Genomic DNA, 12817 nt, shown 5'->3' on the forward strand with positions numbered 1-12817 from the left:
ATATTTTTACTTACAGCATATAAAAATTATTATCATTCTGATGATGGCAGTCCAAAAATTCATAGGCATGAATCTTAATTTGAAATATGAAAAGCATGTGACTTAGTATGATAAAGAAAAAGACTCAGGGAAGGTGGCACAGTAATTTGGTTAGGGAGACTGGATCTTACGTACCGATTGAGGCATTTGAGTTTTCTCTAAAAGGCAAAAGGAGGCATTTAGACACTCTAAAAAATAAATCTTTTTTTTATAAAGAATTCAACACCAGTAAATTTCCAAATAAGCCAATACACAGACCTTCTCAGCTCGTAAGTGTGTGTATCTATGTACATCCATATTAGTATATGAGAGAAGGTACAGATTTGTTTTCTCATCAAAAACAAACATAATCACCCTGTTAATGCAGAGTATATGCATTCATTTATACCAACACCAGCTAATCATTCTCTATGTAAGAGAGAGAGAGAGCTGCTGGCCCCTGAAGGTGATTCACAAAACCAATTATCTACTGAGAGATGATGGAAAATTCACTATGGTTTGGAAGATACATTCTGGCTTTTGCAAAAGCTCTAGAGAATCACTCACACCTCACTAGATCAGGAATGATGTTATTCCTGAAATCAGGAGGGATTGCTAAGTCTTCAGTACACTTGTAAATGTGCCCGTCGCATTCAAGAAATACTGTTTATTTAAATGTCTGGAGTCCAGTGAAGTTGCACACAGAAAAACTCCATTGAAGAAATGCTGGCAACGTTGTTCCCACTGACATTCATAGCTACAAATTTTATTTTTTGCCCTGAAGTAGTTTTATATTGATTAGAAGTAAAATACCATTTATTTCATTGGAGGACTGTTTTACCAGCCTCCCCTTAAAAAAAAAAATCGCTCGTCAGGGAACCTTATTTTCAGTCGATTGACAATGTACAAGAGATTATGTGTCCATCAACTTCAGTTTTCCACTCAGGTTTCATCAGTTTTATTCACTCCAGAACCCAAGTAACTCTCACATTGTCCTAGTAAGATACAGTGACTCTGCACCGAGAATAACTTGCTTTGGTATAGAATATCAAGCAGGTAGAAACAATAAGAATTAACATACTATAAACACGTGTAAGCCCTTTCCTTGCATTATAATTTTTCCCTCACAAAAGACTGTTGGGCAGTACCCATCTCACAGTGAGGAAATTAAGACACAGAGAAGTAAAGTTACCTAAGCAAAGACACAGAGCTACCATAAGGAACCAGGATCAAATCCCAGTGGTCTGACTCTAAGTCATGAATAAATATCAAATTATAGGACACACTAGGAAGCAAAGACCAAAAAGGAGCACTTAAATTGTTTTTATTGCTAATTAGTAACCAAACAAATAAAACCCTTACGACCTACAGGCTCCCCCAATTTTTATTTCCAAGACATATTGCCAAGTTAAAAAGTGATAGTTCTTAATACTGCTCATTTTTTTACTTAAAAGCTCCCACTTTTGCTGTTAATTCATAACACTTTTCAATGGCTTATGAAAAAAGTGTATCAGAGAGAATTCCGACACTAACAACTGCCCGCAAAATGTTTTCCATAAAGTCAGTCGCCATCTTCATCAGCAATAGACGAATAGTTTTTACGAATGGATTGCGTGTGCCCATTAAGCAATGAAGACTGAAGAAAAGTGTGCAGCAAAATGCCCATGATGCTTAAGTCAACTTTCATCAATACCTGCTTTCTCATAACGTTATCAGTGTTAATCCAGGCAGGTTAATCTGAGAAACGCAGTAAATCTAGAAAATGTTCCTGGCTGCAAAGGCCACGTAAGTATCAATCTGTGGGGAGTATTGCAAATACTGTGTTAAGCATTAATGCATGTGGATGAAAAGTGGATGATGTGACACTGAGAGGCTTGAGATTGAGTTAGAAAATGACTGACGAGTGATAAATATGAAGTATAGCGCTGGCAAAGAAGTTGGGACAAACCACGACCTATTTGGTCATTTTGGCTTTACAGTCTGGCTCACATCTCACTTTGTTTCACCGATGAAACAGGTCGAGAAGATGAGACCATCTCAGAGTACACACTGGTCACCTACTGCTTTAGACATCAGCCTCTGATGAAATGTTTGCCTTTGAAGGCATTGCCATGGCTGGAAGAAGGCACCAGATGATTCTGGAAGAATCAAACATAGTTATTAAAGAAACACTACTGCACAAAGCTGCCTTAGTCATCCATGAGTAAGCACCAACCTAAACTTGAGAGTGACAAAGCTTCAGGGGAAAAACCGGAGTTCTTTATAAAAGAGACAAAGGGCTATGAGCATTCATTTATAGGAGATGAAGAGTATTACTGATTGAAAGACAAAAGAAAGATATGAAAAAAGAAAGAACATTTGGTCATTTTAGGTTCCGCTCTCTCCCACATGCCTACTTGAGCGTAACTCCCCTCTCTCCATCTACTTTAGGGGCTTGAAAGAACTGTACATTGTACTCTGATAACTTAGTATGTGACTATCACAGACTCCCAAAATGCTTCCTGTCGTCCCTGCTTCATTAGATAAATACACCTCACACGATCTCAAAATATGAAGAATGTGGCACAGGGGAGAGTGAGTTCAAACTAATTAACTCAACACAATGAAAATGCCTTTGGTGGGGATTTTAATGGAAGAAGAGCAGCAAATCATTCCCTGTGTGGAAACCAAAGTCTTCGCCTGAGTCCCACAACCCAAGGCTACAGGAATTTCCCTTCAGGGTTGGCAATCTGAGCATCACTCTTTCATTCTTTGGCTCTTTCCTTTTGCTTATGTTGTTAAGAAATAAAATGGACAACAAATAGATATGCAATGCAGCCCTCCTCCACATTTTTAAAAAAATATCAAACTCATTTACTGTATCATAGTTACACGAAGGTATGGCCAGTATAATTTTGTCAGTTCCCAACATCCAGTTTTGGGTCCACAGGGGACTCCAACGTTGAATCTTTTCAAAGGCCTCGATTAATTTGCATAATTTCTAAGAATAGGCTTCAGTGAAGTGAAAGGAAGGTTTTAATTAGTATTACATTCAAATTGATATATAATGAACTACACTTTAATTCCTTTATCTCTATCAACATAATACATCATGCTAAAAACCAGATCCAGTGCAATTCATCACAGTTTTCCTCTTTTTGTTTTATCAGTGATCTAGTGCTCATATGTTCATTAGAAAATTACTCTCATATTAGTTTCATCTAAAATTGGACATTAGGATGCCAGCATTTATTAAGGCAACATCATTAGTACATTTCAATTCCGCTGTACTGAATTAAATTTAGCCAATGAAATATTTATAACAAAAAATGCAATAAAAAGTCTGTAAGCTGAACACTCATAAGCATTTCCATTTTTTACTTATAGCCAAAAATAGCAGTTTTATCTACTAGTTGTGCATTAAATCAAGTTCAAAAATAGTACTGAGGAAATGTAGTGCCGTATACTTCACCCTGAAGCACAAGGGTTTATTACATGGCAATTATAGGAGGCCTATTTCACAGGAAGTCCCAAAACTGGTACATTAGATAGTTTAAAAGAAAACAGACGTGCTGAGAATCTCTTTCATTGATTAACATTTAGCACCATAAAAGCAGGTGTAAGTGGCAAGAAATGCCACCCTACAGTGCCACTGTGAAGAAAAAAAAAAACAAGGCTGATTTTGTGTGTTTAGGTAAACAGTGGTCACACTGTCTTTTCTCAACCTTAATTCTCTCCCAATAAGTGAGAGAACCTTCTGGTGTTTCCACAGCAACGCTCTAGACCATCTCAGTGCTGCTGGCTGAAGAAGAACTTGGGGGCCTCTCGGTGGGTCAGCTTTCCTCCCTGCCTCACACCCCACTGACAGAATGTGGTGGACAGAATCATAGCTGGCTGCCCCTTCTGCTGAGAGCCCCGAATGCAACTAAACTGTTGTCATGGAAATATGACCAACAGCCCTAAATCCACTCATTTAGATACCACCCTTCACAGAAAGAAGGAAGAGCTGGTAAAGGAAGAGCAAACCTTCCCCACAGAGCAGGATGACTGGGTTCTCACCTTCCCAGACTTGGACAGCGGCTACTGGAACACAGGAAGCTGATACCCTCCCAACCATGTTCTGTCACAGGGGGGAGGATTCCAAACTGGAAAGTGCCCACTGCCAACAAGCCTGGCACAGACCTAAGAACAGTTCAGGTCTCAAGTGCCTTCCTCAAAGCCCGCTGTCCTCGCTTCAACTGGTCCACCTGTTTCCAGGTGAGAGGATTCACCCACCTCACCAGAGTTTCTCCACCTCCGCACTGCTGGCATGTGGGGGCCAGAGAATTTGAATGCGGGACCTGTCCTGTGCATTGTAGGATGTTTAGGGCCGCATCTTTGACCTCTCCCTACTAGATGCCAGTAGCACCCCTAGCTATGACCGTCAAAGCCTCCAGACATTGCCCAACGTCCCCTGAGGCGCAAGTTCAATCCAGTTGAGAACCATATGCTCAAAACACTGGCAGAGCTTCTACCAAAAGCAAATGAGTAATGAGTCAGTCGGCATGTGCCAGTTCCTACACTTCCTTGGTGGGCAGCACTTCACACTCTCAGGATTCATTCTCTGGTTCTTTGTTACAATAATACTTGGCTCAGCCTTGAAATATCCTAGTTTACTTCCAAAAACTGTACAAAGCAATGGGGGAAAAATAACCTTGACCTTGGCATTCAGATAGACTTGCGTTTGGGTCCTGGTTCCAGCACAGGCTCTCTATGAGGTAGGAAGGACAGTAACTTCTCTGGGCCTTGGGTTCCTCGAGTGTACAGTAAGACTAGTACTGCCCACCACACCGGCTGACGGTGAGAATAACAGGGTTACGTATGCAGAGTGCCCAGTCCGTTTCATCCTGCCCGTGCTCAGGAATTAGAAGCAATCATCAGTGCTACTGGAGCAACGGTCCACAGGAGAATGAGGTGGGAGTTCGTGTGAATTACCTATGGCTTCGTTGGCATGTTCGTTTTGTTTTTGTTTTTGTTTTTACTCTGTGCCCCTGTATGCTATTCTCAAGGGTCTGGAAGGGTTACTATATATGCCAAAGATATTCCAAAGGTGTGTAACTCATGACACGAGAACAAGGACTTATGTCAGCTACGCCTAGCTAGTTATACCCTCAATGATGGACCTGCCGCCTCCAGGAATCACTGGGTGCTCAAGAAACCTTTGATGTCCAGTGATTGGATGAATTTGTGCAAAACGGCAAGTGAAGTGACTAAATTCCCCAAGCTACCTTGTAAACTAGGAGGTTTGTGTGCCATGCATGCATGTGTTTCCTTTCAGAAAAATCTAGATCTTAGGGGAAAATTTATTCTTGTCAGGGTCTAGATATGTCACCGGCAACTGCAAGAGTGCCATGATATACTAGTTATGCGAGAGTTTATCTGACTTGTTTACGCTAATCCTTCTCATTATAAATGGGGCCGGAAACAAAACTAGAAGCAGATTTTAACCTTACCCTTGACTTTCACGCCATCAAGACAAGGAAACTCGGTGTAGAATGGCTCTCCACGGACGTGAAAAGAGAAAACACAGGACTAAAGGGTTCCCATGCTTTTATTTACATCCCAACTACACACACAACCTCAGGTCCCTTTCCCGGGACAGCAGGGAGTGCATTGAAAGTCGGGGTTCAGTAACACAGAAGCACTGGTGTGCTGGAGCCTATCACACATGGTCCTCGTTTTCCATTAGCTCTTAAAGCTCTGGAGACCTAAAGGACTTAACTTCTTTTTACATCAGTTTCCCTACTTAGACTCTGTGATTTGCAAACTCCTGTCAAGGAAAGGTACCGTGGAGATTAAAGAATGAGCTAACCCCCAAACGATCTGTGTGTGTTTTTAGGGGACAAAACCCGCCTCCCACCAATTTTATTGTGGTTTACTATCACATCCTCCAATGAAGAATTATAATCAAGTTTTAATTATTTTCATTAATGGAGACTAGCATAGAAAAATCTGTAAAAACTAAAATATGATGCCACAATCACTTTGAAATGTTTCTGTTTTGTAAAGAAGAGATTCACGCCCCCCACCCCATATCCCAACACCAATTACACTAAGTTCATGCTAATATAATCTTGCCTTCCATGGCACTACAGAAACTGGTGAGCGCCAGAATAATCAATCAGCGGCTCCCAGCAGCCATTTGGGAATGAGAACTCACAGACCAGATAACCAGAAGTTGACTACATTCTTACATTCTTCACGTTTAGAATTCAAAGCGAGTTGCTGTCTAGCAGACTGCAGGCAGCAGTGTTCAGGCCCCAGAGATCAAGCCATCGTTAGAACAAACTCTTTATATGTCGGGGCTTTGCGATTTTTATAGTTACGTTTGTTGTTTGACCAAAGTCGCCCTCTGTAGTATGTCTCTTATAAGACTTTCTCCAAGGCTCATCGACACGAGATGCACCCCTTCCCCCGGTCCTCTTTCAGTTATGTAATTCATGGGCTTCAATTTCAGAGCCCAGAACACACAAAGAATAACCACAGACAAGCTCTTTCCCTCTCCCTTCTATAAGGCGCGAAGGCCAGATATTCCATAAGCTCAACTTCTCCGTGATTTCTCGTCCCAGAGAGAGACTGTTTCACAAACCTCTCCCAATCTTTAAAGACACAAGGACGGCACTGGAGTGACTGGGGCCCTACCCTTGCAGAGCTTATGCTTTGCGGGCCTAGGTGTGCGCCACGGCATAGAAAACTCAGAAGGTACGTCAGCAATGCTGACAGGGTCACAGGCTGATAAGAAAACGACCTACCATCTCAGGAGGCAGCCTTTCTTTAAAAGAACCCTTAGAGTCCAACTTGATGAGAAGGAAATATCAGTCACGTGCCACACCAACAGTGACTGATCAATGATTTGGTATCAGACACACTGCCAGGTGGAACTGCCCGGGAATGTCAGGCCAAAAAAATTAAGTTCTGTCCTTACATAGGGAGCCTAAAGCAAATCTGAGAGAATATAAGTATCCTACCTGAAGGCCAAACTTAGCTACGAATTTTTTTTATTTTTGCTGCATTTAGCTGCTGAACAAGAGAAAAAGAAACCGGTCACCATGGCAACCGCAACTTCACAATCTATCGTGAGAGAACAGCTCGCTTCCTTTCTTACCCCTTTGGCTGCACCAGATGGAATGAGAAAGAAAAGCCCTTCTCTCTTTGCCACGTGTGACATTCTCTCTCTGGCCTTTCACTGAGGTCTCAGATGCGAAAATGCAGAAGAGATTCCCTCCCAAGGCTTAAAGCTACCATCACACTGACAGGTACATAATTCCAAGCCGGGAAAACAACTAAAGAAATAACAAGACATGGAATCTTCAGTGTATAACGAGCACTGCCTGAATTGTGAGGAACAGGGAAAAAATACGTGCTCGGAATACCCATCTTTCTTTAAGTTTGTTTGCTTGTGTTAAAAGAAATAATAATGATGACACATGCAGCATCTTTATCAATTAGCCTTCTCTCAGCTGCCCCTTCCTTTTCTTTATTAAAAATTAACCTGTGAGGAAAGGGAGACGCAAGGAACAAAGTAGGACAGTCCTAGCTTGAAACCAGACCAAACTAGATTTAACTCACTGATTTGTCCTTACCAAAAGTCCTTTATTTACAGATCTCAAGGCTTCCTCTTAACTCCTACCTGGTACACATACGTAATTCTGGATCCGTTTAACAGATAACCTGTGTCAGAGACTACAGAACCTGAGCTGCAGGAGGGGCACCAAGAACTGCATATTTTGTCCCACTTCTAGACCAGCTACACTTCCAGTCCTCTGGGAGTCCTGATGAAGCAAACAACTCAGTTATCACGTCCTTGGCTCCCTTTAACCTCCACCACAGCCATCGGCTTTGACTGGGAACTGGTCGGGGAGGCGAGAATGCAACATAGCAAGCGTCCCGGGGGTCCGTCTCCCATCGAAAAGCACATCTCTCTTCAGCTCCCAATAAAACAGAAGTAACCAGGAAGCACTGGGTCGTCCCTGCCTATCAACGTCTCGTATACTCACAGTTACAGTACATACCTGTGGACTGTGGGTGTGATATTAGGAACGGCAACACAACGCAGTGTGGAGTGTGACAACAGACCGACTAGAAGGAAGCCCAGCCATTTCGTGCCAGTGCTCCCTCTTCCGTCCTCAAGCCCCATGTATCTCCACAGATCTGCTTGTCTGATGAGGAAACAATACGTAACACCACAGCAACTTAGAACCCAGTATCATAAAGACCCAGAGAGACAGTCAACGCCAGACACACGGAGAAGAAAAACAGCCCCCCCACACACAGGTGAAGCTGTATTAAGTCTTCTCTGTGACCATTTTCAGCAAGAAGCAAACATTGACACGGCAAGTTCATGAACAGTGGGATTTCACAGAACGTGGTTTTCTTTCATGCTGAGACGTTTCCTTAATTTCAGTTCATCCCTAGTATTCTTCTCAGTGCTCTCAGCTATCTCTTGTTCTCAGCCACAATCTGACCTGGGGTATTTTTGGCTGATTGTGAATGGACCGTGCTCTAACAACTGAGTCCTTTCTCTCCTTTCTAGACATAGTCACCCAACCACTCACAGATTTATTTCACTGAAGTTACACTGATGACCTCCCTTGAGCTGTTATTCTTCTACGATGATTTTTGTACTTATTTCTTCACCAATCCATTCAAGAACTTTTATTGAATGCTTACTGTGTGTGCCAGGCACTGTTCATGGCCCTGGAGGTGGATGAGACATAAAAATAAACAATCTGCTCTTAGAGAGCTTACATTCTAGCAAAGGGAAACTGATCAGATGCAAAAAATAAGACCTAGCCGGACAATCAGTTCTAATGTGTCTTTTGGAGCAAAAATTAATATAAGACCTGGTCTTATTTTACTATAAGACCCGGTATAATATAATATAATAATATAATATAATATAATATAAATATAAGACCAGGTCTTATATTAATTTTTGCTCCAAAAGACACATTAGAGCTGACTGTCCGGCTAGGTCTTATTTTCGGAGAAACATGGTATGAAGAAAAATAAAGCAGGGGATGATGACAGGGAGATGGTGGTGAAAAGTGCTATTTTTGATTTTAAGGGATGGGGCAAGCCTGAGGAAGGAGAGGGAGGAAGCCATGCAGGCATCTGGGGTGGGGTGGGGGGAAAAGAATCACTTTCCAAGCCGCCAGAGCATTACTGCCAAAGCCTGGGGTGGGGGGTGGGGGCACCTTAGTGTTGCAGGGACAGCCCGAAGCCAGGGTGGAGCAGAGCATATGAGGGCCTGGATCTGAGCAGCAAACGGGTAAAGGAACTGGCCATGCAGGACCCTGGACAGCAAACCCTGAGTGGGTGACAGGCCACCAGAGGTACAAGTGAAAGAATGACTTGGTCTGAATTTTGTTTCAAAAGAATCACTCTGGCTGCTCTCTGAGAACACACAATAGGGGAGCAATGATTATAAGCTGGAAAAAAGTTCCCAAACGAATGCAACACTCCAGGAGACAGAGATGGCAGCTTGGACAAGGGTGGTGGTGACAAACGAAGAGAAGAGTGATGAATTGGGGATATGCTTTGAAGGTAGAGCCAACAGGCTCTGTTGATGGACTAAATGGATTACCATGGCAGGCCTGAGACTCTGGTCCTTAGAAAGGGCTTGCTTGCAGGGTTAGCCCTAGCTGATATCTGGGAACAGCTGATAAACAGTACCCTACACTGATATAATTTTTTTTCCTAAATATGAGACTGGCCCACTGTGCTGAGACTGTTTGCACAAACCACATGGTTGATACGGAAACCTCTAGTTTCCTTCTGGGAGTCTGGAATTCGGGTACATGCTAGGCAGAGGGTGCCTATGTGGCCAGCCTCCAATAAAAACCCTGGGTACTGAGTCTCTAATGAGCTTCCCTGGCAGACAATGCTTAGCATGCGTTGTCACAACTCACTGCAAGAGGAATTCAGAGTCTCCCGTGGGACACACCAGGAGAGGACTCTTGTAAGCTTGTGCATAGATTTCTAGAAATCGTCCCATGTGGCTTTTCCCTGTGCTGAGGTTGCTTTATGTCCTTCTGCTATAATTAAGTGTGACTGCGAGTGTAACAACACCTGAGTCCTGAGAGCCCTGGTGAATTACCAAACCTGGGGCAGATCTGGGGACCCTGACACAGAGGTGAGCGTGAGAGAGAGCCTGCAAGGAGGGAGCCAAGGTCTCTGAGCTCAAGTCTCACCTCTTTATTCTTCCCTTCCCTCTACTGCAAACCTCTCAGTAGCTTATTTGAAACTTCCGAGACACTGAGATTGTAAACTTTGTTTTTTAATGACAAACAAAAGTTCAAACTATAGGGGGGAAATATGGATAAGGAGGTGAAGCACCGAGGAAGTTTAGGGCAGTGAAAATACTCTATATGACACTATAATGGTGGAGGTACGTCATTATACATTTATTTGTGCAAGCTGACAGGATATACGACACCAACAGGGAGCCTTAATGAAAACTATGGACTTTGGATGAAAATGAGGTGTCAGTGTCGGGTCATCGATTCTAACAAAGGTTCAGCTCTCGTGGGGGATGCTGAGAGAACAGGGAGCCTGTGTGTGTGCGGGAAATCTCTGTACCTTCCCCTTAATTTTTCTGTGAACCTAAAATTGCTCCAAAAAGTAAAATCTGTTTTTTTAAAAAATGTCAATTTCACTTCTTTACAAGATAAAAATGGTTAATGGAGTTTAGTGATATTTCAAATAATGTTCTTTCCTTGAAATTCAAGGTGTGGTCATGACTGAAGGAAACTGGAGAGCGTGTTTTCCCCAGGCTATATAGCTGTCTAAGGGAAACTTACTGTGCTTCAATTAACTGGTACACTGGGAACTGCTGTTTCATATTTGTAGATCTGATATTTGCAAACAAGTGGGGTCACAGATGTAGATTATAATTTAAAAGAACTGCAGAGAATGAAAAGCAACAGTAATTACAGAAGGCTTATGAATGTCTGCCATATGAAAAAGTACATTAATTATAGTTAGATGCTTAATTTTGAGTCTCCCTTGGCCCTATTTTTAATATTGAACAAAACTCCCCCATACCCATTCGTTGTATCTTGGTGAATATTTAAAGTGAATTAGAAACCTGAAATAGTATAGGAATCGCTGGCTAAAAAAACTGAATGAGTCCTGTAATCACTCCATTTTTTGATAATAGAAACAAACAGAGAAAGCCATCCTAGTAATTCTTTATGAAGACATAAGTAAAAAGCTTTTGCTGAAACTGGGTTATTTGACTTTGATAATGGGATGTGTCCTAAGTTAATCAAATGATGGCTTACAAAGGTTACATCATAAGTAAAAAAAAGAAAGCCAGGGAGACACCATGCAGATATGCAGTAAGGTCACCTCTGTGTACTTACTAGTTTTCAAGAGTAAATTAGTATTACTATATGAATTGTTTGGGCAGTCTCTAAATAATGAAGCTGGCTTTCAGGGGGAAAAAAATTATTTCATCATTTTTCAATAAAATGCTTTTTTTTCTTATCTCCTTCACTTTGGTACCCATTTCATTAATTACTTATCTTTCAATTGGAGGTACATTTTGAAGATTATCTGCATTTTCCAAATAAGGGAAATCAGAATTCCCAGGAAAATATGGTATCCAAAAGCCATCAGTGTTCTCTCAAATCCCAGGTAAATGAGTTTGCTTTTATACTGTTACTGTTTGGACGCATGATAGGAGGGGAATATGAACTGTACTGGGTTGCAGACATAATTTACAGACATAGCTACACAGATACCAATGTGGAAACACATTCTGCAAAGTGGCAAACACTGCAGTAGCATGAGATTCATCCCATCAAAACACCCATTTTATCTAAAGTGTAAAAATAATAAAAAGAATTGCTTTGAAATATTTCCCATCTCTGTCCATTAAATGTGCTTAGCTTTGACTTCAGTCTCGGAACAACTGAAATTTTCCATAACAACATGCATCTATGATGATTCGCAGATGAATCCAAACGTATGTACCTTTGACCAGAATGAAAGCAATCCACATAAGTTTGCCTGCTGTGATTTTCAAATAGTAGTAACAGAGGGAATTAAGTTCTATTTTTTGCACCCTGGAGAATACCGTTCGCTGATTACTTCTAAAAACTTAAGAGGGACAGAAAATTTCTCGTTTTTATGAAGTGAAGCAGAGTTCAAGAGAATTTGAACCTTCTCCCATGTGTCCCCCCTACCCCCACCCCATGTAATTTCTCTGCACTTAATTAGCTCTGTGTAAGTAGAATAACTCAGTGGAGAATACTATGACATGATATCTTCAATTACTGTACACACATGAAATGTGGTTACACTGGACTGAATAGCCCTAAAAATCCATGACCATCCAGAACCAGTGAAAGTGACCTGACTTGGGAACGGGTCTTTGCAGATGTCATCAAATTAAGCTGAGATCCTACTGCATTATCATGCATGGACCCAAATTGAATGATCGGTGTCCCTACAAGTAGAGGGACATTTGGACAGACACACAGAGAGAAAGTCATGTGAACATGAAGGCAGGGACTAGAGTTACAAGCCACCAGCCAAGAGATGCTAAGGCCAGCAAGCCACCACCAGAAGCTAGGACAGAGTCATCACAGTGTTTCTCCCTCAGCTTTCAGAGGGGGCAGGGCCTGGCTGACACCTCTATTTTAACTTCTAGCCTCCAAAACTATGGCAGAATAAACTTCTGTTGTTTTAAGCCACCCAGTTTGTGGTAATTTATTACAGCAACTTAGGAAATGAATACAGTGATTATTCTCATGATTTCAAAATTAAGTGTATA

The 12817-nt window shown here is 41.8% G+C and overlaps 1 protein-coding gene and 1 long non-coding RNA gene across 5 annotated transcripts in view; one reads left to right on the plus strand and one right to left on the minus strand.

Annotated features, from left to right (window-relative positions):
• The window catches only part of SFMBT2 (Scm like with four mbt domains 2), a 198284-nt gene that overhangs the window by 79694 nt on the left and 105773 nt on the right, over positions 1-12817 (minus strand). The window lies entirely within an intron of this gene.
• On the plus strand, positions 3468-8617 carry LOC117019221 (uncharacterized). The gene is made up of 3 exons (XR_004422445.1): positions 3468-4950; positions 7054-7292; positions 7640-8617. It is a non-coding gene; the product is annotated as an uncharacterized LOC117019221 (long non-coding RNA).

Source organism: Rhinolophus ferrumequinum, assembly GCF_004115265.2.
Source record: "Rhinolophus ferrumequinum isolate MPI-CBG mRhiFer1 chromosome 5 unlocalized genomic scaffold, mRhiFer1_v1.p scaffold_110_arrow_ctg1, whole genome shotgun sequence".
NCBI lineage: Eukaryota > Metazoa > Chordata > Mammalia > Chiroptera > Rhinolophidae > Rhinolophus > Rhinolophus ferrumequinum.